Source organism: Panthera pardus, unplaced genomic scaffold (genome assembly GCF_024362965.1).
Source record: "Panthera pardus isolate Hobbes unplaced genomic scaffold, ASM2436296v1 HiC_scaffold_6, whole genome shotgun sequence".
NCBI lineage: Eukaryota > Metazoa > Chordata > Mammalia > Carnivora > Felidae > Panthera > Panthera pardus.
The window spans coordinates 51,797,332-51,820,210 of record NW_026526991.1 but is presented as its reverse complement, the minus strand read 5'-3'; the positions used below and the strand labels follow the sequence as shown (position 1 = coordinate 51,820,210).

Below are 22,879 nucleotides of genomic sequence, written 5' to 3'. Positions count from 1 at the left end.
CTGGATTTTGTTATGGGCTAAAAGGATGTGTGTCCTTGATTAATAATAAGCAGCTGTGTAAGGCAGCCTGGGTTTAAATCTGCCCACCATTATCTTGGGCAAGTCCTTGCACCTCTTTGAGCCTCGATTTCCTCATCTGTAAAGTAGCAGCATGCCTGGCACATATAAACAGTAATAAGTATTAGCAATTAAAAAAAAATTACCTTTTATTTTTAAAAGGTTCTTCCACATTTGGTCATGTATTTCATTTGAGTTTTGGGCTGAATGGAGAACTGGCCGTGCCTGGGAGAGTTGAGGCCAAAGAATGAAAGGTAATTAGGTGCATCACTTTGGATTTATTGACCAAAAGAAATTGGGAATCTCAATGTCCTTGATCAGGAGGAAGCTTTAGTCATTGCTGGAGGCTTAAAAAAAATTTTTTTTTTTTTCTTTTTGAAACCACTTTCAGTCTCACTGTAGTGCCTTTGTTTTCTGGTAAAGGAGTTGTTGTCTCCTGACCAAGCCTGAGGCCACCTATCAAAGTCTTTACTAAAGTCTTTTTTCCCCTTAAAGTTAGCCACCCCAGTGGAAAGAGAGATCGGACATAGGAAAATGTGGTTCTTTTGCTCAAGAGTTGGTGTATACCTTAAGACACTGAAGTTTTTTTCTTTTCTCCTCCTTTTTTCTTTCAACTTCCTTTTGTTTTCCCTCTCTTATCTGCCTCTGGCTGCAGGATTCTGGCTGCAGTTTTCTGCTGGAGGCTACTGGCTTGACCTGGTGACAGATTTTTGCTTCTTCCTGGGGGGCTTCCCTTTTTCCTCCAGAAGGTGTAAATTGCCTTGTGCTCATTGTTTAGGGACTTAGTCACTGTCTTGTTTCTGGTTTTCATGAGATCAAATTGAATGGGGTAATTTATGTGAACTGAGTACCTCACGGCAAAGGGGATGTGTTGCTGTCCTTTGAATCCATTTCCACGCGCTGTGGCTGGGCTCCCAGCCCTCTGGTCTCCCACTCAGTGTTTGAGCATTGCTGGACACATCCACAGTTCGGAAGTAAGCTTCGCTTGTGCACAGGCATTAAAGAAGCTCAGTGAGTCACGTGATCTGTTTGGCTAACTCTTCAGAGTTCATTTATGCTCTATAAAACTGGCATGGGTTTTGGAATCTGGTGGGAAACCTCTTCCTTCAGACCATGTGAGCCTCTTGGGGTTTGCCATTCCCTCTCTGTCCCCAGCCTCCCCTTCCTTTGGTTGTGTTTCTTACAATAAATTGGTTGTCTAAAGCTGGCTTTATATTCTGAATGCCATTGTGAATATTTTTAATCACTTCCATTGTAAATTTAGCTGAACTGTAAATTTTACTGATACTCCTACGTAAATATTCTCTTGTTAATATAAAAGACTTGGGACATTATCCAGCATGTGAGTACATATTCAATAAATGTTGACTATTATTTCTAGTAGTATTAGCATTATTCATTAAAAACAATTTCATAGGAGCTCTAAGATAGTGTGATATGATGGGAAAGTCTAGGGATCTAGAATTGGGAAATCATCTTGATTTTGAATCTGTCATTCACTAGCTCTGGGAGCTTTGAAGAGGTTCCTTAACTTTTTGAGTATCAGCTTGTTAATCTTTAAAACATATTCTAGAGGGGTTATATAAGATAATGTGTGTGAAAGTACTCCCAAGTTATGAATTGTTACATAATTGCAAATATTAGTGTTTAGAGACTAGTATAAAATTGTTTTCTTAACATATATTGTGTCTTATAAATTGATTTTAAATTCTCAACCTATGGTAGTATTGGAGGTGATACTTGATAAATGGTTATTGAAAAATGAATTTATTCCCCCATCTCATTCATGTATATTTTGTTAATTTTGATTTTCATTAAAAATTTTTTAATGTTTGTTTATTTTTGAGAGAGCGACAGAGAGACAGTGTGTGAGCAGGGGAGGGACAGAGAGAGAGGGAGACACAGAATCTGAGCAGGCTACAGGCTCTGAGCCTGATGCGGGGCTTGAACTCACAACTGCGAGATCATGACCTGAGTTGAAGTTGGTTGCTTAACTGAGCCACCCAGGCGCCCCCAAGTATGTCTCTTTTTATCTGCAAAATGGTGATTTGTATTTGGGGACCTGAACTTTTTTTTTTTTTTTTTGTAATATTTTTGGACAGAAAGCACGAGCTGGGGAGAGGGGCGAGGGGCAGAGGGAGAAAGAGAATCCCAAGTAGGCTCCATGTTCAGCATGAAACCTGATGTGGAGTTCGATCCCATGACCCTGGGGTCATGACCTGAGCCGAAATCAAGCGTCCCACTCTCAACCAACTGAGCCATCCAGGCACCCTGGATGACCTGAGCATTTTATATCTAAGCAGCAAGTTTAAATTACCTTATGAATGAATTGTGTTTATGAAGCACTCTGATGCTTTGGAGAAAGACGATATCCCATTCTTATTATTGATTGAATGCATCAGGGGCTTTGAGTAAATTTAGTTTTAGGCCTTCCAGATTATCCTGTCTGTGAGCTTCATGAGGGCAGGCCATTTCTGTCTTGTTCACCACTAGATGTTCATTGCTAGTGTGGTACTTGGCACAGGGCACCAAGTGGGGTCTATTGTTATTTGTTTTTATTTATTTTTTAAAGATTTTATTTTTAAGTAATGTCTACACCCAATGTGGGGCTCCAACTCCCCGAGTGCTGAAATCGAGTCACATGCTCCTTTGAGTGAGCCAGCCAGGTGCCCTGTCATTATTCGTTAATTGACCACGTGGTTTTCATTTGGTCAGATTTGTGTCAGAATCCTAATCAAGAAAAATAAGTTGGTTGAAAGCAGTGAAACATGTTTCTTTTTTTTTTTTTTCAAGGGGAGTAATCCTAAAATAAATAATGGTAATAGATTCTGTATCATGTGAAAGTGAGCCATTTAGGCGAAACGGAACATATATTGGGCTGGGGATGTGGAGACCTGGGTCCTAGGCCTCTACTTTGTTCCAAAGAAGTAGCTTTGGAATTTAATGGCTGATTTATTCTAGAGCTGAATTCTTGATTGGAGGGAAAGTAACGGTGATAAAGGGCTTGAAAGGGATTCCATGAAATGTATTGCGATGCCAAATGAATTAGTTAGGAAATAGCTGTATTAGGTCATATCTGGTTGGGTGGGGTTGAACTTAAGTGAATTGGTTAGTCATGGGTGTTTGAGAAATGAGTAGAATATGTGGAATATGAGTAGAATATGAATTATTCCTTTTCCTAAAGAGGGAATGTCTTGGGTAAGAAATCAAGGGGGTCCTGGTGGTTTATTGAATTCATCCCTATATAGTTCCAACAAGAATGGGTTTCATGCAAGCCAAAGGAAAGCCTTAATTATTGCAGGAGTTGTAAACATGATGTCAAGAACTATTTAAGAAGGAGCCCACCAGAAAGAAACTGGGCAGGATGAATGTAGGAGAGTCTTGTGCTTACAGAGAATGCTAGGGTAGTGTGGGTAATTTAGCCCCTGTGCTTACTGAAGGACGAGTGCTTACAGGCAGGTGTGCATTCACATTTGGGAGTGAGGGAAGTGTATTCATTTCCTTTGGAAGATTAAATGTTGTCTTTTGTTTCCAGTGTCTCTTGTATTCCAGTTGGTCTGCATTGACCCTTGCCAGGTAAATGTTCCAAATCAGTTTCTTTTAAATTCTATTATAAAACCTCAGAGTCTTTTGCCTAATACAATATATCCAAATATGAGGCTTCCAGAGGCTTCTATCCCCTTGCCCACACCCTGTGTAGAGTGCTTTACTCAGCTTCTCCATTCACTGATCCATGGATATCCAGTTCAAGGCTCATTTCTTACAACAATGTCTTGTCCTCTGATTGCTACAGGCATATTTAAGTATCGCCTTCCTGACAAGAATGAAAACTCTTGAGGGCTAGGGATCTTTGCTTTATAGAGGCCATATTGAATGATTCGTGAATGTGATGATTAACCTGATTCATAATTGAGACATTGTCATTCCCAAGAAGAATTATTTTCAATCTGAGCAATTTATTTAGAATTTTCATCTGTTTCTAATTTCATACAGACTTCAGGAGATATTTCAGCAAGACCCCATAGGGAAAGATATTTCTTTAAAATTTGACTTTTAAACATTTGAGGGATTATTGATAATTTAGAAAGACATAACTAACTCTAAAGGAATGGCCTGGGTGGAATGGTTCCTTTTAATGTGAAGAGTCTGGTTTTCTGCAATTAGCTAGAAGGAACATACTTAAACACATAATTATAGGAAGCTTTGTTTTTAGGAATGGAAATCACAAAAAAAATTATTTTTGTAGCAACTCCCATTTTTTTTCATTAAGCACATTGTAGTGTCCCTGAAATTCTGTGGTGCATTTTATTTATTTACTTATTTATTAAAATTTTTTTTTCAATGTTTTGTTTATTTTTGAGAAACAGAGAAACTGAGCGTGAGCAGGGGAGGGGCAGGGGGAGAGGGACACAGAATCTGAAGCAAGTTCCAGGCTCTGAGCTGTCAGCACAGAGCCCGATGCGGGGCTCAAACTCTCGAACTATGAGATCATGACCTGAGCCGAAGTCTGAGGCTTAACTAACTGAGCCACCCTGCTGCCCCTGTGGTGCATTTTAGATTTGGAAAATGTGTGATACGATAATACAAAGAGATGGCAGATTTAGTAGCTGCTCACATTTGTGTTCTTTTTAATTTGAAATGTAGGCTCTATGAAAATGAGTGTTGTCAAAATGGTTTAGGTGAACTAAAATGTTGCATTACCATTTTGTGGCAAGCAGAGTATCAAGACTCCAGACCCTTAATGTTACAGTTATTAAACATTATTTGAAGTATCTCTGAGTTTGCATATAGGCATTACATTCATTTAGGCAGTGATTGATTTTAACAATTCTAGTGATCAGAAAAGGAAATGTGGGCTGAAGTGTGAAGCAGTGGATTTCCCCAGCTGCATAATTTATGTCCCCCCCAAAAGGTAGACACATGAAGCTAAAAAGCCGTGCAAAGTACTGACCTGTTCTTTGTGGCTATCGGGACTTGCAGGAGTGACTTCTAGCTAGGCCTCCGTGGCTGCCCAGTTACTGAGGTGGAAGGAAGGCAGTGAGAGTGGGGATGAAGCGGAAGAGGGGCCAGGTTGCACATATTGGTGAATTGGGATGGGGTAGGTCTGGATGTGGGTACTGGGGGGTGGTGAGAATGAGGACAGGGATGAGTTGTGGGTTTCTTGGCTTGGGTGACTGGGAAGGTGATGTCATCACTTGCCAATTAAGGGAATATGGAAGAAAGAGGAGATTGGGGAGGGAGGATAAGTTCAGACCGTGTATTGACTCCAGGCAGTCAATAAATAACGAATGAATGAATCTGGGTGTATTTTTTTTGAGCTGTCCGTAGGGTGTCAGTGTTCCCTGAGCTTCTTGGAGGTATAGCTGATCTGGGGAGAGAGCTCTGGGATTTGTTGAAGCCATGGGAGGAGGGGGACCCAAGCAAGGAGGATACACCAGCATGCATTCATTCATTCATAAGTTTGCTTATAAGTTTCTTTATTTTGAGAGAGCATGCAAGTGGGGGAGGGGCGGAGAGAGGGCGGGTGGGGGTGGGGGAATCCCAAGCAGGCTGCCACTACCAGTGGTGAGCCGCAGACAGGGCTCAAACCCACCAACGGTGAGATCACGACCTGAGCCAAAGTCCTATGTTCAACCAACTGAGTGTTCCAGGTGCTCCTTGCATTTAAAGGGTAGGCAGAGAAGAAGGGTGTGTCTCCAGAGATAACCAAAGTGAGTGACTCGAGAGGTGAAGAAAGCCAGGAGAAGGGTGTTCTGGGAGCCCAGGGATGGGCCGCCTCAAGAACAGGCACGTGGTCAGTAGGGCAAGTGCAGCACGCAGAAAGGCCAGGGACTGGAGTTGAGCCAGTAGGAGCCTCTGGAGGCCTTGAGGAGAGCCTCTTCGGAAAACTGGAGAGGCAGTCGGACTGCAGAGGGAGGAGGACTGAACAGCTACGGAAGAGACAGGAAAAGTGGGTGCAAACTGCTCGTTCTTACAAAGGATAGTGCCCTAAAATGAGTCCATGGGGAGAGGGAGTCGTTGGTGTGTTGGCATCATTTTTAGATGAGCGACCTGAGTAGAAAGAAGGCGGATGGGGATACAGGTGAGGCACTAGGGTTCCCTCAAGGAAATGGCTACCTTTGCAGCGGAAGGGGTGGTGTTTGGACCGGAAGTGGTGGAGGACTGCTTAGAAAGCGGGTGGGTCCTCTTGGAGAAGGCGGGCAGGGTAAAGTCTGGTAAACTTGTACCTGATACGGGGTTGGGGGGTGGGGGTGACTAGAAGTTTGAGTCGTGGCCGATGGGCACTGACCAAGCAGGTGGATATGCGTGTGCAAGTGCTGTTGTGTGGAGAGAAAGCCGGAGGCACAGAAGCAGAAGGGGAGCTCTGTGGTGTGTCTGGGGGAGCAGGTGGCCTTCTGGGTGGAGCTGTCGGGGGAAGGACACACCTGCGGGTGTGGTGGGTGTGGTGAACGACTGGGGAAGGAAGCCGGCTCTAAAGGGGCCTTGTTTGTCAGGCTGAGGACTTTGGATTGCATCTCCTGGGTGGGGAGGAGCCACTTAGGGAGAAGTAACGGGGTCAGATCTAGAATTTGGGAGCTGAGAGCAGTTTATGGAAGAGTTTAGAGAGAAGCAGGGGTATTGTTCGGGAGGCCATTGCGGTAACCTGGGTGACGGTCATTAGGGCTTGAAATGGGGCAATTGCAGTGGGAGAGGTGCGGATTTCTGAGGTTGACTGATTCCTGAGATTGACTGATTGACCAAGCGGGGGGAGAGAGGAGGAAAAAGGTGTGTGTGTGTGGGGGGAGGGGACAGCTGAGAGGATGGCCCTGCCGATGGGGAACTGGAGAACACAGGAGGAAGAGAGGCAGGTCTAGCCAGGTGGTGGGATAGTTCAATTTCAGGCACATTTACAGAGCGTTTGTGTAGCACCCAGCTGGCTACGAGAATCAGGATTCTGAAGCTCAAGACAGAGGTCCCTGCAAGAGAGATCGGAAGCATGAGGTCATCATCCTTGAATTGGAAGTGGTTAAGATTTATTTGAAGGAACAAGAGAAAAATAAATCCTGATGTGGATATGGACTGTGAAAGCAAACTTCTTAGACCATTTCAGTGTATTATTAACTTTCTTAGAATAAAGCCTTTGATGACCAGAATGTGGATGTGACCCAACCCCCCCCCCCCCCCGCCGCCCCCCAAATAGCTCAAAATTAATGACAAAAAGATGTTAGGAAATAAATTCAAGAAGTTTCGATAGAAGTGTTTTTATCTTGATAGTTTTCTTTTTTTTCTATCAGGTCGAAATCCCTTTCTTAATCTCTGTTTATTATTTTTGATAAGAAACTTGAGAAAACTGGGGACTATCTGGTTGTATTTTTGAAACCTCTTTGAATATGAAATATACTGTCTGAGTGTGGTATCACTGGATTGTATTCCTCAGGCTTGACATCAATGGATACCTAATAATTAATATTCTAATGCAGTGTCCTTAGATGGATTAAAAAAAAAAAAAAAAAACTAAAGTGGTTTTCAGGAAATATGCTGATTACAATTTATATTTAGCTCAATACTGGTTTGTAGAGCCTTACTTTGGATCTTCCATAAAATCCACGTTTTTCTGTTTTCCTTCCCAAAATGTAGAAGCACACAATCCTGTTGATCTGTGGAAATGTTTACTAAGGAGAAGTCTTTATTTTTTCCTTTTAATTTTATTTTTATTTAAGTAATCTCTACACCCAACATGGGGCTCAAGCTCTTTCCACTGAGGCAGCCAGGCGCCCCCCCCCCCTTTTTTGGGGGGAGGGGGAAATAAAGCCTTTAAAGAGCTCATGAGCCTGCCGAAAGGGGCAGAGGGAGAGAAAGAGGCTGCATGCTTAGCACAGAGCCCAACGCGGGCTCCATCCCACGTCCCTGGGATCTTGACCTGAGCCAAAATCAAGAATCTGACACTCAACCGGCTTGAGGCACCAGGCGCCCGGAAGTAAACTTTTGAGATCCTTTGGAAGTTCCGACAGTGCAGTGGGTGCTCTAGAATTTGTGTGGGGATGTGGGTGGTTCCGGTTATTTTCCCTAGCCCCCTCCTACTTTTTTCTGAACTATCTGCAACTACTGTATGGTTTATGCTGTAGCAGAGAGATTACTTTCCTGCTTCCGTGGTCTCAACAAACATTTATTGGGTGCCTGCTTTATAGCTGGTGTTGTGCTTGGCCCTGGGATTTAAAGAGAAGGAAGGCCAATATCCCACCTCCAGAGCATGCAGTCTAGTAGAAAGTCATAAAGAGCCATTGTGATATTGTGACGTGTAGTATATATAATGGAAGGAATTTGGAAGAGCTTCTGGGTTGGTGAACATGGGAGGTGAAGGGGGAGTGGCACTTGTGGGGAGGTCGTGAAAGCTCTGGGCCCCTTCCCACCTACCTCCTCTTGTGTATCTCTTGGCTGTTCATGAATTGTAGCCTTTGTAAAAAAACAGGTAATAGTGATTAGAGTACTTACCTGAGTTCTGTGGGCCATCCTAGCAAATGGCTGAACCTGAGAAGGGCGTCATGGGAATCCCTGATTTATGCCTGGTCAGTTATAAGCATAGATAACTATCTGGATTTGCGATTGCACGTGAAGTGTGTGTGTAGAAGGTGTCTTGTGGGACTAAGCTCTTAAATTCACTTGTGGTATCTATGCTAACCCCAGGTGGATGGTGTCAGAATGGAGTTGAATTGTAGGACGGACACCGGGTGGGTGTCTGCAGAGAACCGAAGAATTGCTTGCTTGGTGTGAGGGAAAGCCCCGCATCTCTGGTGTCAGAAGCGAAGTGTTGTGAGTAGTGGAGTAGACAGTCCAGTTTTTCTTTTCAGCTATAAAGAGACCATTGTTGATGCACGTGGAAGGGATACTCTTACTGTTGATAACAACGATGGCTCAATGCATTGTCCATTTATTGGTTCATTTCCTCCTCACACTGACCCAGTGAGGTAGGCGTGGATATTCTCTTTGTAGAGAAGAGGCACAAAGAAGGTCACAGTAGCTGGTAAACAGAGGAACTAGGGTTAGAAAATGGGCAGTCTGGTGTGAGAACCCATGCTTTAAGAAAGCGATGAAGAATAGGGAAAGCAGCAGTCTCGTTGGGGTGACTGTGCCACATTAGCAAAAGTCAGTGCTTAGTGCTTGGAGCTTGGGCCGGGGGCTGGGGGGACAATGGGAAGGGAAGTCATAGGCTTATGGTTAAATTAAGCCTGGGTAGACTTGTTTCAAGTAGTGGAATAGGAGAGGGGGATGGGAACCAGATAAGGCAGTGTCTCCTTGCATATCAAGATTTACTGTGAAATCCCTACAAATGTATGTATAGATTTGCATATATTGTACATTGACGTTACCTTTTGAATTTCTAGCATTCTAGTTTTCATACTGGTGGCGTTCATTATCATCTAACGAAGTACATATATATGCACTACACGGGTGTAAATGATAGTGGTTGTAATGAATGTCACAACTTGTAAGAAATTGGGGATTTCTGTCTGGTTTGTTGTGATTTAAAGAGCAGTCTGCGATTAATAAGCTTTGGAGATTTGTTTCACGGAGTGGAAAATGAAGTTCTAGAGGCTGGTTCTATATTGCTATATATTCTCAGAAAGAAAATGTAAAGGATCTGGGTGAATTCCAAAAATTGAGTCATTCACATCCTTATTGGCACACTGAGATTGCTCAGATGTTTGCAGTACGTATTGTTGAGCACGGACCATGCACAGGGTTTAGTACTACATACAATTGGGTTATTATAAAAGACTCTCCCTTCCTTATAAGGAACTCTCTGGGATTATATGAGGAGACCAACATATAATATGCAGTTTGTGAATGGTAACAGCTGTAATAAATGAGCACAGAACAACTCAGAAGAGATTAAATACATTTAAGAGACATTTAAAATAAATATAATAGTACCCTTGATTTATTGGTTTTGTACAACTCTTGTTGAGTGAGTGGCACCAAGAGGCTGAATAGAAAAGGGCAGACCTAATTAGGAGTACTTCTTGGAGGTTGTAGACACTTGGATTTGGGTTTTGGAAGGGTAGAAGTTCAGCCAGTGACTGGGTGTGCAACTTATTTTTCTGTAGAAGAAGCACTGATGTGTGTTTGGAAAAGGTTTAGATTGCCTCAAAAACATGAATTTTCAGAAATGGCATGTGTCTCTAATGGGGGTGGTCTCCATGGATAGGTGCACAGAATGAGTGGTGACTTTCTAGAAACACTACAAAGTGTATCTGTGAGATTGGGATAGATCTTAAAATCATGATCTCATGGTTCATGGATTTTAGTCCCATGCCAGGGCTCAGCAATGCTGATAGTAAGTAAGAGCTTGCTTGGGATTCTCTCTTTCCCTCTCTCTCTGCCCCTCCCCAACTCTCTTTATCTCTCTCAAAGTAAATAAACTTAAAAAAAAAATAAAGTCATGCAGAATATAGTAATTCATAGTACAGTAATTCACAATACAGTTATTCAGAATACAGTGATTATGTAAAAGTATATGAATACCTTTATAGCTGATCATCCAACCTAAAATTTTTTTTTTTAATGTTTATTTTTGAGACAGAAAGAGACAGAGCATGAGTGGGGAAGGGGCAGACACACACACACACACACACACACACACACACACACACACACAGAATCCGAAGCAGGCTCCAGGCTCTGAGCTGTCAGCACAGAGCCCGACACGGGGCTCAAACTGTGAGATCATGACCTGAGCCACCCAGGCGCCCCCGCTGATCATCCAACTTAAAAAAATTTTTTTTTTAACATTTTATTTATTTTTGAGACAGGGAGAGACAGAGCATGAATAGGGGAGGGGCAGAGAGAGAGGGAGACACAGAATCTGAAACAGGCTCCAGGCTCTGAGCTGTCAGCACAGAGCCTGACGCGGGGCTCGAACTTACAGACCGCGAGATCATGACCTGAGCCGAAGTCGGACGCTTAACTGACTGAGCCACCCAGGCGCCCCGATCATCCAACTTTAAAGATAACACATTGCAGATGTAGTTGAAGCCCCTGGGTATTCCTAGCTCCATGTTTGCTCCCCCTCCCTTTCTCTCCAGTTGTTTATCATTGCTGTCCATGTATTTAATACTTTAATTACTGGTGTCTATGTAAATATTAATCATCAATAGTTGAGTGTTACTTTACGTGTTTTTTTTTTTAAACTTCTGGCTGTAGTGTCCTATTGCCTATTTTCTTCTGTAGCTCAACGTCTATTGTTAGCTTTGTTTTTGAGATTCTTGCTACTCTAGTTCATTCTTTTTAATTGCTATACACTACAGTGTGTCCATTTTCCTGTTGATGTACATTTAATTACTATTTCCTCCCATTTTTCTCTATTACAAATGACATTGCAATACACTTTTTTTTTTTTTTTTTTTAATTTTTCAACGTTTTTTATTTATTTTTGGGACAGAGAGAGACAGAGCATGAACAGGGGAGGGTCAGAGAGAGAGGGAGACACAGAATCGGAAGCAGGCTCCAGGCTCCGAGCCATCAGCCCAGAGCCCGACGCGGGGCTCGAACTCACGGACCGCGAGATCGTGACCTGGCTGAAGTCAGACGCTTAACCGACTGCGCCACCCAGGCGCCCCTGCAATACACTTCTTTACGTGCCTCCTTTCACGTGTATGGGAAACTTTTCTGTAGGTTGTAATCCCCAGGAGTGGAATCGCTTAGTCACAGGGAAGGGAATGTGTATCTTCATGTTCATTGGGTTAGTACTTCAGTTCCATCTTTGAATTGGGAAGCTTGAGGATTTAATTATTTCTTTTTAACTTGTATGCTAATATTTTCTTGAAACTGTAATGGACCTGTGGAAACTTGTGGTTTGGGGACAAGTTGGAATACAGAAGATAATATTTATTATGTGTTAATGGTTGGTAACTTCAGTGATTTGTGTAAAATTCCACTTAACTGGATATATGGTTGCATATCATCACCTAAAATCGCAAAGAAAGACTATAAAAAAGAAATTCCTAAACTGTATTTCTTTGGTCATCTGTGCTCACCTGAAGGTACAGGAAGAATGGCTTGGTGGGGCAGGGGAGACTTTTGAGTAGATAATAACATTTTTTTGTGGTGTTTAAATTTTCTATAATTTATTTGAAACTGTCTTTTTAAACTAAAAAACATATTTGAGGTGTAACTGATGTGTGTAAGTTTCAGTTGTAGACCGGTAATGATTCATTATTTGTATATGTTGCAAAATGATCATCAAATGGCAGTACCTTGTTTTTTTTCTTGTCAGGAGAACTTAACTACCTTAACTGCTCCTCTCTGAGCCACTTTCAAATATATGCTGCAGTATTATTAACTTTAGTGTCCATGCTGTACTGAAAACTTCTTCAGTCCTCTTTCTGTCTCAAAGTGATCAAGTAGAAGGGAATGAAGAATGGCATAAATCCTGATGGCATCTTTTTGGAATAACCTGGGGAGTGTTCCCTTTGGGCAAAGGGGGGGTGGGGGGTTCGGTTAGGTTTTCTTATAGCCTTCCTCAAGCTGCCTAGGTTTAGCTTGTGGTTTCCAAGAGACCTGTTGGACTGGCTTTAGGCTGATAATATCAGTTTCTTCATGTTTTCCCCACGTCTCTTAAAGGAACTTTTATGTAACTCTTCTTTTCAGTAAGATCCTAAAACCATTTGCTATTATGGTTTAGTTGTTTCTCCAAACGTTTATTTCCTTCTGGCAGGAATGCGTAAGAGAGCTACTTCTCATGGATCTTGGTTACAAGTTCTATGATGAGTCATTATTGACAGAAACTTTATGCCGGAATACAACATGAAAGGTCTCCTTGCCATTGTAGGAGAGGGGGTGAGGGGTGAGCTTTGCACTTATGCGGATTTAATGTCGATCAGATCACCGACTGATTAATCTTAGGGCCTCTTACATATTCTTCACTGTCCTGCTAGTTTGAACTAAGAACTTTAAAGCAGGTGATGGTCAAAGTAGAGAACAAATGGGAACCCCTGTGGAGGTGGGGTCCCACGAGTCTGAACAGCTGTCAGGGTGGGGACTCCAAGGGACATTTCATGGGCAGTTAATGTGTTCTTCAATAGCAGCATTTCTTTAGTCATGGACAGCCTCCTTTGTGACTCTCTGAATTTCTAGTGATTCTCCTTTTTTTAAAATATTTTTTTAATGTTTATTGATTTTTTTTTTTTTTACAATGTTTATTTATTTTTGAGAGAGAGAGAGCACATGCGTGAGCAAACTCACGCTCATGAGCAGAGAGGGGCAGAGAGAGAGGGAAACACAGAATCTGAAGCAGGCTCCAGGCTCTGAGCTGTCAGCACAGAGCCCGACGCGGGACTCGAACTCATGAACCACGAGATCATGACCTGGCCGAAGTGGGACACCTAACCAACTGAGCCACACGGGCGTGTTGTCCCCCCTCCCCCATTCTTACCCTGAGACTTAGAGCCATCGAATTACAGTTACTTGTTGCAAATCATCTGCTTACTGTATTCGGCTTCCTTGTAAGCTGATCAAAATGAGCTCTGGTTGATGGCTCATCCACCTGGTTATTTAAATTGTTTGCTTTCTGCTCTGACCTACCAGTTCTACCTCTAAAAGCGTACCCTTAAATTAAAAAACAAACAAAACAAAAACCACAAAATCAAACCCCCCAAACCCAAGGATGTATGAAAAATCTGTTCTAAGGCAGCTCATCAAAGCATTGTTTTTAATAGTGGGAAATTTGGAAACAGAGTAAAGGTCCAACATCAAACCTGTCCAATATGCAGACATTTAACAATTTGAAAATATTTATATCGGAGAAAAAATATTTGTAGGCTACAGTGTCTAGAACTTCAGGTTCTAGAGCCAGACTGTGAATTCTGACTCTGGTGCTGCCCCTTAGAGCTGTGTGACCTTGGGCGAATCTCTTTCTCTCTTTTAAAAATTATGGTAAAATATACATAACATAACTTTTACCATTTTAACACTTTTTAAGTGTATAATTAAGTGACATTAAGTGTATTCACATTGTTGTGCGGGCAAGTTTCTTAACTGATCATTGTCATCACGGCTTTCTTGAGGTTGTTTTGAATGTCAAAGAAGGTCATGCATGTAAAAAGCATAGTCATGGCCTAGTCCCTAGTAATACTCAAATGTCAAAATATTATATATATTTTCACTTAAATAAAAATTGTTACGTATTTAAGACCTACAACATCATGACTTGATATATACACAGTGAATTATCGCCATCAAGCTAATTAATGTGTCATTTCTTCATAGTTAACCATTATTTTTTGTGATGCCAGCAACCTGAAATCTGTTGTAGGATATTTCCTGGGATCAGTATGATATTAACTATAGTTATCCTATCCTGCCTGTGCGTTAACTCTTTAACCTCATCTCGCAGAACCGAAACTTTGTACCTTTTGACCAACAAACATTAACAGTTGTTAAAGTATTCAATACACAGATCTTCACGACATTTTTTAATTGGAAAAGATTTTAAAAATGGCATGTATACAGGTGCCTGGGTGGGTCAGTCGGTTGAACATCTGACTTTGGCTCAGGTCACGGTTCGTGAGTTCGAGCCCCATGTCGGGCTCTGTGCTGACAGCTTAGAGTTGGAGCCTGCTTTGGATTCTGTGTCTCCCTCTCACTCTTCACCTCCCCAGCTTGTGCTCTGTCACTCTCTGTCTCTCAAGAATAAAATAAACATTAAAAAAAAAAAAAGGCATTTATAGGTTAAATGCAAGAATAGAGAGGGGAAAAAGAAAACGCCAAAGGGTTTACTTCTCTGGGTGATAGGATAAATCTCATTTGGCTTCTGTGTTGTTTTTTTTTTTCCTCCTATAATTGTCTTGTTTTTCTTTTGTAAATGAAAAAAATTTGCATATGAATTTTATTCTGGGTAGAAACAGCCAGAGGTTCCTGCAGGTTAATCCTAAAAAGGACAGTTTGATTTTTCAGTTTCTCTTAGAGTTTCATTTGTTCCCCTTGATTGACTAATTATTTAAATAAAGTTACCATTCGTTGTGGCATGCATATGGTTGTGTCCAAAATACACTTTCATACAATGGCGACTTCTTAAGAGCATCCTTAAAAGTGCATATCGTTTGTTAATCTTACTGTGGTATTTTGTTTGTCTTAACTGTAGTTTCCTGTTCTTTCGATTTTTGCGTGTCGACTTGCTGAAAATAAATATTTTGTTTTACTGGGTTAGTAAGCCAGACAGAGTGGTGTTGACAATTCAAGGAAACAGCCCAAGCCATCATCAGTTAAAATTGCATTAAGAAGCCAGGAGTACCTTGATTAGAGTTTTATAAGGTAGAGAGCAGGAATATTCTAAATTCCTGGTGCCCGAGCTGTGAAAACTGTTCCTGAAATGAAGGTGGGGAGAGCAGGAGAGGACGTGGGTGGGTCAGGGAGAATGAGGGCCAGCGAACCACACTTCAGTGCCCGCGGCTGGGCGCCGAAGACTTCTCAGCAGTGCTTTGTGCTGCCTTGGCGAACGTCGCAGCCTTCTTAATGTCTGCTTAAAAACACCTACGTTTTCTTCGAGGTTTTAAGTGAGACCGCCTCCGGTATATATACCATATTTACCTGAACTCCAGTACACCTTGGTATGCCCCGAGGTTTGTACAGACACTGGCGTCAGAAACACAGCCTCAACAGCTTTGTATTTTCTTGCGGAATCAGGTGGGAATTGTTGATGGTTTGCATGCTCAGAGAGAGCCTCTGAGTTTATTTTGCCGATACTAAATGCCTGCTGGGCTGAGAATTTTTGAGGGATGGGCTGAAAGGGATTGAAGGAGATGGACAGATAATTATGGCAAATCAAGAGTGATGAGTATGGACCTATTGATGAATAGGTACTGTATTAAGTGCTTTATTATGTGATCTCCTCAGTCAACTATCACAGTAACCCTGTGAGATAGGTATTGTTACCCACCATTTACAGGATGGTGTATTACAGATGAATTTATCCTTTTTAAAAAATGTTTATTGAGGCACCTGGGTGGCTCAGTGAGTTAAGCATCTGACTTAGGCTCAGGTCATGATCTCACGGTTTGTAGATTCGAGCCCCACGTCGGGCTCTGTGCTGACAGCTCAGAGCCTGCAGCCTGCTTCGGATCCTCTCTCTCTCTCCTTCTCTCTGCCCTTCCCCTGTTTGTGCTCTCTCTCTCAAAAATAAACATTAAAAAAAAATTTTTTTTTAAATATTGCCATTTTGAAAGTTTTTGTGTTCTTTAGTTGTGTTGTTTTATTAAGTAAAACTTTTTGTTACTAGCCTTCTGTCATCTTTTACCAAAAACAACAACAACAAAAACCCAAAACAAAAGATATTTTGTTCCTGAGGTTAAGAATGGAGTGTGGTTTATCTTCAGACACAGAATCCTCATCTTTATTTGTGTAGGTATTTGAATTTTGAAAATCGAGGCATGACTAGTATAAAGTAAAATGTATAAATCTTAATTGTACAGCTTAATGCGTGTCTCTTCCCCTCAGTTTCCCTCCCCTCTTGCCCCTCCCAACTACCAGCTATTTCCAGCTCAAAATACAGTATGTTTCTGGTACCCCAGAAGGTTCTTTTGTGTCCATTCCTCCCCCCCCCCCCCCCCGCCCAGTGTATGTGCTGCTGAAGTGAGCATTTTTGTAATCATTCCTAATCAGTAATATTTTCACCTCTCCGCTAGAACCACTGTACTTTTAGTTTAAAAGTTTATTTCTTTATTTTTTAAGAGTGCGAATGCAAGTGGGGGAGGGGCAGAAGGAGAGGGGAACAGAGGATCTGAAGCAGGCTGTGTGCTTCATATCAATGAAATCTGGAGTATATACTCTTTCTGTAGCTGACAGCTTTTGCCCAATGCAATGTCATGTGATTCATCCACATGTGATTTATCACTAATCAACAGTAAACGAAATCCGGGGTGCCTGGGTGGCTCAGTGGGTTAAGGGGGTGACTCTTAATTCTGGCTCAGGTCGGGATCTCAGGATTGTAGCATCGAGCCCCACATCGGGCTCTGTTCTGAGTGTGGAGCCTGCTTAGGATTCTTTCTCCCCCTTTCTCTGCCACACCCCCGCTCATTCTTTCCCTCCCTCCCTCCCTCCCTCCCTCCCTCTCTCTCTCTCTCTCTCTCTCTCAATAAATAACTTAAAAAATAAATGAAGCCTATATTTGTTTTATTCGTGGGGTTGTTTTTAGGTCCTTTTAGGAGTATTAAACAGTACATGAGAAATCAGTCCAATTTTAAGAGTCCTGTGTGAGGTACCCAAGGTAGGAAATGCATATGGCTGACCATGACATAGAAAGTGCAGAGGAAAACTCCTGATGATGTGCTGTGGCTGCCCTGGTACCAGGCTTTGTGTAGAAGGAATGAGACCTGTACCTTGGAAAGTGGCTGGACCTCACGCAGATGGGCACTAGATTTTGGGCTAAGGGATGGAATCTGGGCTCCCAACAGGTGTTTGTGTTTGATGGCAGGCATAAATCTGGTCCTCAAACCTGGAGCAGGTCAAGGAGGCACTTCCTGAATGTCTGGCCCTGCAACCTTTGAGATATTTCCCCACTTTGGAAAGGTTCTTTGGGCAACGGGTATGGCATTGCAGTAGGATGTTGGCCATGTCAAACTGAGGGTCAGGAGGGAGATCTGGGCTGGAGAAAATGAACACAAAACTGGTTGTAGCTGTGGAAGTGGACTGGGGCTCCTGGCTGGAACTCTAGAGTGGTGGGGTTCACCCAGGATGGTTGTCAGAATTGCTCATAAAACTCGTGGAAATACAGTGGCTGGGCCTACCTGGAAGCTTTGATGGGTGTTCTGGGGTCACAGCAGTCACTTGGATTTTTGTTTATTTATTTTGAGAGAAAAGGCATGTGAGCTGGGGAGGGGCAGAGAGAGGAGAGAATCTGCCTGATGTGGGGCTCAAACTCACAAACCAGGAGACAGTGACCTGAGCTGGAATCAAGAGTTGGACTATTAATTGACTAAGCCACCCAGGTGCCCTGCTATTTGGATTTTTAAAAATGCCTCTATTTATTCTAATGTACTTTCCCTCCCCATGCTGCAGGTTAGAATCAGTAAGGAAAATGGGTCTTGAGCTCCCCTCTAGGACACAGTCAGATCCCAGGAGAGTCAGAAGATGGAAATGTTGACACCTGGCTAGGCAAGAGAGCGGTATTAAATGTGTCTGGTTTCCAAAGTGGTCATGATGTCCCTGCTTAAACACTTCCAGAATAGAGAGCTTGCCAGTTTCCCAGGCAGCCGTTTTTGGAAGATCGGAAAAGCTTTTTGGTAAAACAAGCCAAACTGTCTCCTTGTGTAGCTTTCACAGAGTGGGCTTTGCTTTTGCAGAGTGGGCTTCATATCTCTCTGGTTTCCTTTTCCCGTGCTGAACCTCCCCAGTGCTTAGTCCTCCTGTGGAGTTTTCAGAGCCTCTGTTGCCATCGTCTTTCAATTGGTCCTCTTTCCACTATTGCTCTTCAAATAAGACATCCCCCAAATTAGGCATTTTTTTGACGAGCACGGAGTGGGACCATTTACTCCTCTCTTGTTACAAAGATAATAATATACTTCTGTCTTTTTTGAGGGGGAGTGGAGGGATCACAAGTGTAGACCTTACGTGTGCCTTTAGTTCATCTTGGATTCATCCTATTCTTTGAGCCCCCCTGGATGTTAACTTTGATCTGGCCCACCCTCCCAGCTGTCGTTTCACCAGCGTGATGAGCAAATTTGATCCTCCCCAAGGAGAAGAGGAAGCAGAGCCTCCGAGCCAGGCTGAAGCAGTGCCTCAATGTCCCTATCTCATGACTCCCATAATGTGCTGAGTTCTGAGCTGACAGAGAAGATCAGATTCAAGTATTTAATCAATAGTTGGCTAATGAGTTGTCTTCTGTGGCTAAAATAAAATTGCCTTTGCACCCCAGGAGATGTTTACTAGGGAGTTTTAGGGGTCCTGCCTCTTCCTGTACCTTATAGAAGCAGTTGCACTAAACTTGCACCAAAGTGATTTGCCATTTTGGGTGCTTCCTATGGATTCTTACACGTATTTGCTTACAGTAAATCACACTCCTTGGAAAGTCCCTGCTCTGAGTATTTACTTTTAGTCCTGTAAACTATATGACTTGGAGTTGCACATAGCACTGACTGAGCCAGCCAGGCACCCCCAAACGTTCTTATTTTGAAATATTGGAAGATCTAAGGCAGCAGCTTGAGATTTACAACAGACTAGTTGGTGGTTAGACATTAGATTATCATGCTTTTCAGTGTATCAGCAATATCCTTTTTGAATAGGGATGAAGAGGAGTGGCATCGTGACTTCAAATTAGCTGAGGTTCTAATGGCAGAATAAACAGTGTAATCTTAAGGTTTCTTGAATAGTATAATTTTCTGAATGATGACATATTTTTGTTTTGCTTTGTACAACCAGATCTGTGACTTCTTTAAAGGCATTGTTTTTAAAATTTCTCCACCTTTCTGTGTATGCTGTAGCACACTGCTTGCTTCATGGTAGGTGCTCAGACTTTTTTTTTTTTTTTGAGAGAGAATGCACACGCCGGGGGGGGGGGGGGGGGGTGGGGGTGGGGAAGAGAGAAAATCCCAAGCAGACTCCATGCTGTCAGTGCAGAGCCAGATGCAGACTCCAACCCATGACCGTGAGATCATGACCTGAGCCAAAATCAAAGAGTTGGATACTTAACCGACTGAGCCACCCAGGGGCCCCAAATTCTCTTTAAAGTCTTGGTGTCTTCAGTACTCAACCAGAAGCATGTCTGTGGAGTGATGTCTGAGGATGACCTAACCGGGTCCTAACTCCGGTTCACCCTCCAGGATCACCAGGTTGGTAGAGGGCAGTTGTTAGTGGAGCTCCTCTGGATCCAAGAGCAAATTCATGTTGGAGAAAGATATTATCGCTCCAGTGTCAGATTGCCCATTTTCCCTCCTTCTCTCAATTCTGACTCCCACTAAAATCACTTTAGTAGCACTAGGAGGAGTATTTTCTACCTTGGCATAATCGTCTAGCCACTAGTCTAATTTTTTTTAACATTTTATTTTGAGAGAGAGAGCGTGCGTGTGCGAGAATCAGGGAGGGCAAAAAGTGAGAGAGAGAATCCTAGGCAACCAACTGAGCCACCCAGGTGCCCCACCACTAGTCTAATTTTTAATTAAAACTATCTTCCATCTGAAACTAATTCACCAAGGTTCCCTTCTCTCATTTCCAAGTAAGTGATTTCAGTCATGTGCATCTTTGTTTTTGCATTAACTTCCATGGATGCTATTCAAAAGACAAAACAAAACTACTTATGTGCCATGACTTACTAGTCTTAAGAGCTAATGACACCGATACCCGTCCCAGGAGAAATCCGCTCCAGAGTGAAGTGAGAGCAAGGGGAGATGCTTAATTCACAGATGGTTTGTGGACACGTTCACTTCAGCACATACACTAAAATTGGAATGATGCAGAGAAGATTAGCATGGCCCCTGCTCAAGGATGACCTACAGGTTCATGACGGTTCACTGTTTAACAAAGTGGTTTGTGCACAAAGCACATGCTTCCCTCTGAGTAACACTGGTATAAATCTGTAGAGGTGTTCAAATCTACATAAGGCCCACAGGTATTATATTTCGTATTTAGTATTTCTGTGACCAAATGGTTTACCTTAAAAAAAAATCTTGTGATGTCCCATTTCTTTTTCCCTTTTTTGAGAGAGAGAGAGAGAGAGAGAGAGAGAGAATCCCACAAGGGTCAGAGAGAGAGAAAGCAGGGCTCGTGTTTTTGTTTTTGTTTTTGTTTTTAACCCGAAGTGGGGCACGAGCTCACTCAAAGTGGGGCTCATGCTCACCCCATGTGGGGCTCAAACTCACGAACTGTGAGATCATGACCTGAGCTGAAGTCAGGTGTTTAACAACAGACCCACCCAGGTGCCTTGCGATATCCCATTTCTTTGAAACGGCTTCATTTAAGAGGATACGGTATCAAAATTAAAAAAAAAAATGCACGTTATCAAATGAAGTATCATTCAGTGGCCTGTATGTGTTGTTTTTGGAGGGAATGAGGCCGGAATCTTCATGGAACAGCTGGCCAGATCTAGTTTCCTGGGGTGGTGGCGAGGCAGGGGACTGAGAAGAGAGTCCTAGATGCTATGGAGAGGAGTTCGCTCCTGAAATGCTTGTTTTAGCCATTGTTCTGTCTTCTAAAATTATCTAATTGTAGAAAACAAAAAACAGAACATGGTGCTGTTTTGGGAACATATATCTAGCTTAAAAACTTTTTCTATTTAAAAAAAAAATAAAAATTAAAAAAAAAATTTTTACTTTCAAGAGAGAGAGACACACACACAGAGCATGAATGGGGAAGGGGCAGAGAGAGAGAGAGAGAGGGAGACAACAGGATCGGAAGCAGACTCCAGGCTCTGAGCTGTCAGCACAGAGCCCGACACGGGGCTCAAACTCATGAACCCTGAGATCATGACCTGAGCCAAAGTCAGAAGCTTAACCAACTGAGCCACCCAGGCGCACCCCCCCCCCCCAATTTTTCTCTTTTTAACTGGAATCTCATTGTCGGAGGAGGAGATCTTGGCATATGCCTACTTACAAAATTTCTGAATGTAATGTTTACTAGACAGAATTATTTTTGAGGTTATTTGTGGCATAGGTGTATATGCATCTGATGGTGACGGACAGGTACGTACCGGACTTTTAAGTACTTGCTAAGTACTTTGGAAGATGTAGAAGGAATGTAAGACTTTTTTTAAGATTTTATTTTAAAGTAGTCTCTACATCCAACGTGGGGCTAAAACCCACAACCCTGAGATTGAGAGTCCCACACTCCACTGACTGAGCCAGCCGGGTGCCCCTGGAATGGAAGACTGTTAACGAGATACTAACTTTGAGATGGCCTAATGGGAAGGAGTGGGGTCCAAATACTAATGGGGATAGGATTTCTGGGTCTGTGAATATTGTAAATTTAGATCTTGGGAATGGTTGTATACATTGTGAGTATACTAAAACCACTGACTTGTGTGCTTCACGTGGGTGAATTTTATGGTTACGTGAGTTATATCTAAATAACTTTAAAAAAGAGATGTTACCAATTTTTAGTGCAGAGAAGATTCCCAAATTGCTTGTGATTTCCTGCTTTCCTTTTTCCATTTGCCAGATCTCCCAAAGTAGTTGAAATGAAAGATAAAGAACCTTTAACGCTCGTATCTTCTGGTGGTAAGGAAATGCTGAGTGGCCCTGAATTTGTGCAGTGAATGTTGTTTATACAAGCCTGTGTCTTTTAGCCCAGAGACCAGAAAAAATACAGGCTGAAGGCTCGCTTGAGCAAAAAGCGGTCGGAGAAATGGGCCTGTCTGCCCGTTGGAAAACCTGGGACTTCATGATATTGATCCCTTAATTTATGGACCATTCCAGGCTGTCAACAAAGTAGTTGTCTAAAGTAAAATCCTGACACATGCTCTAATGTGGATGAACCTTGGAGACCTTAAGCTAAGGCACAAAAAGACAAATGTTACAGGATTCCACTTACATGAGCTACCTAACGTAGTGACATTTATAGAGATAAAGTAGAATGGTGGTTGCCAGAGGCTGGGGGAGAGGAAAATAGGGAGATACAACAGATACAGAGTTTCAGTTAGAGAAGGTGAAAGCAGCCTGGAGATGGGTGTTGGTATGTTGCAGAACTGTGTGAAACTGTACTTAATGCCCCTGAACTGTACACTTAAAAATCAGTAAAATGAGGGGCGTCTGGCTGGTGTAGTAGAGCGTGTGACTCTTGATCTCATGGTCAGTTTGAGCCCCATGTCGGGGGTGGAGTTTACTTTAAAAAATGGGTAAAATGTGGGGTGCCTGGCTGGCTC

The 22,879-nt window shown here is 42.6% G+C and overlaps 1 protein-coding gene and 1 non-coding gene across 2 annotated transcripts in view; both read left to right on the top strand.

Annotated features, from left to right (window-relative positions):
- Window positions 1-22,879, top strand: part of RASSF3 (Ras association domain family member 3) — a 73,339-nt gene that overhangs the window by 13,426 nt on the left and 37,034 nt on the right. The gene's annotated exons all lie outside the window — the stretch shown is intronic.
- LOC128775147 (U6 spliceosomal RNA) lies at window positions 20,442-20,543 on the top strand. The gene has a single exon (XR_008419798.1). It is a non-coding gene; the product is annotated as a U6 spliceosomal RNA (small nuclear RNA).